Here is a 2,506-nt window from a genome sequence, read left to right as displayed (position 1 = left end):
TTTTGGTTAACCAGGAGCTACGGTGTAGTAGAAAGAACAATGGATTTGCAGTCAAGATATCTGGGTTCAAATTCCAGTTTTCTGCTTGCCGCCTGTAGGACTTTTGACAAATTACTTTATCCTTCTGGGTTTCTCTTTTCTCATCTGTTAAACAAGTAAGTTGAATTAAATGATATTTAATGAGCCTCCTAGCTCCAAATCCTAAGACTTTGATTCTATTTTCAGATAGCTCTATCAAGGAGAAGAATGTTTTATTGACTTGAGATCAGCTCCCTTGAAATTTGCACTCATTTTTCCTTTGCTGTGGAGCTAGCCAGATTTTACCTAGTCCCTCTTCCCTCAAAGTTGTCTTCTTCTACAGGTTAAAAATCCCAAATTCCTTTGACATTCTCATATAGCAAGGTCTGTTCTTCCTTACCACTCTATCACCTTCCTCTGGATATGCACTAGTTTGTCAATGTCCTTGCTCAAATGTGACACACCAAACTGATCACAATATCGCAGATGTATACACACCAGGGCAGAGGAGAGTAGGACCATAATATCCCTTGCCATGTTAATGCAGCCTGAGTTTGCATTATCCTTTTTAGATAACACAGTAATATTTTAACAAAAAAGGAAAGAAAGGAGGAAATAACCATTTATTAAGTGCTTGCTATGTGCCAGACACTGTACTAAGCACACACAAAACAAAGTCTCTACCTTCACAGGGCTCACCTTTTAACATGGGAAGACATTGCACAAAAGGGAGTTTTTGAAGTATGGAAGCCAAGAACAATGCCAGCAGGAAAATGAAGGCCAGCCTGAGCTGCTCCATGTAGTGGAAGCCCCAGGAGCAACTCATCAATGGAAGGAGTGGATGGGCCATAAAGAAGATGTTCCAGGTTGAGAATAGGGACCATCAGTGCTTTTGATAACAGATTGGAAAGCAGATCAAAATCTTTTCCATCCTGAGCTGATTTTCTATCAGGTTGCTTTTCCTTATGAAGTTACAGAAGAAAAACATAACAAAAAAATTATGCACTGGACTTGGGGTCAGGAAGCTTTGATTTTGAAGACTGCCTTAGACACCAACTCTGTGACTTTGAATAAGTCACTTAAGCTCTCTTGGCCTCAGTTTCCTCATCTGTAAAATGAAAGGGTAGGCTCGATCCCTAAGGTCCTTTTAAGCTCTAAATTTATATGAACAATAGGAACATACTTCTCTGATTCTTTCCCACTAACCTGAGTGAAACTGTTCCCTACTCTGGGCATCTTTTTGTGGGATTGCCACCTGGCTCACTTCTCTTTCATTCCTCTTGAGAAAGAAACTGGGATGATAAATCCCATTCAAAAATGACACAGCTGAGTGGAGTGAGCTGTTAGATGAATGACTGTAGAATACAGAGAATAATGATTTTAACATATATGTATATTGGGGACTTTTAAAAATTGCTTTGGGAGGAAAGGAAATATATATTCTAGGTATTCACTTCTATTGAGAATTGTGAAACATGCTGACTCTCTAGCGTGGAAATAGTTTGATTGCAGGTTGGTGCTTATTCATAATGAATTCGATGGTGCTGATTTATTTATACCAATTGTTTAAGGCATATGCCAGATATATGAAAAATATATATGTATGAATTTTAATAGATGCCAGCCTAAAGATAGACAAAGTACCAGCTCAGAAAGGAAGGAGAAGCAGCAGTGGGAACAGAAAGAAAAGAGTTACCCAGACTCTTGCTATTGAGAATCCTTCCTTACTTGTTTTATTTTTTTAGCAATGGGACCCCAAGCTATCTTGCTTGTGCTGTCTGGACCTCAGTTTCCTAATCTGTAAAATGGAGTTAATAGGTTGGGGGGAGGAGGAAGTATCATTGTGAAGAAAGTTATTAGTGAACTTTAATACACTAGAGACATATGAGCTATCATTCTAATAGGAGATATAAAAATAACTAGTGTGAAACTTAGTTTTCCTTAATCAGGGAGGAAATAACTTCTTCAATTCTCTTTCTACTCCCTACAGTAGTATGTCAAAATTATTTGTGTCTAGGCAATGTTGCTCTTTCTGGGCAATGGATTTTGAATCACAACAGTTCAAATATAGCCTCTGCCCCTGCTACCTGACTAACTACCTTAAGAAAGTCACTTCACCTTTAGATTTATTTTCTTCATGTGTAAAATGAAGACTTCGGACTAGGTAGCCTCCTTCTAGCTCCAAATCTATGGTCCACAAAGCGTAAGCACTGAATATGTTTGTTGAACTGAAAGACTGATACCTTGTGAACATGAACGGTTCCGCCTATCTAAATTGCCCATCTTTTTTATCGATGGCAATTTAATAAGAAGTCACAAATAGTAAATAATGTTTCATTCGTTGTCAGGGATTACATCGACAATCAATAAGCTTGCTGAAATAAGTGCTCCACATTAAATCAATTAACATGAAGGAACAAAAATGGAGAAGTTCTTTGGGGCCCCAGAGGTACATTCTTAACATAACGTGTCATCGTTCTGTTAGAAC

The sequence above is a fragment of the Trichosurus vulpecula genome, chromosome 1, assembly GCF_011100635.1.
Source record: "Trichosurus vulpecula isolate mTriVul1 chromosome 1, mTriVul1.pri, whole genome shotgun sequence".
Lineage (NCBI taxonomy): Eukaryota > Metazoa > Chordata > Mammalia > Diprotodontia > Phalangeridae > Trichosurus > Trichosurus vulpecula.
This window is presented reverse-complemented; position numbering follows the sequence as displayed.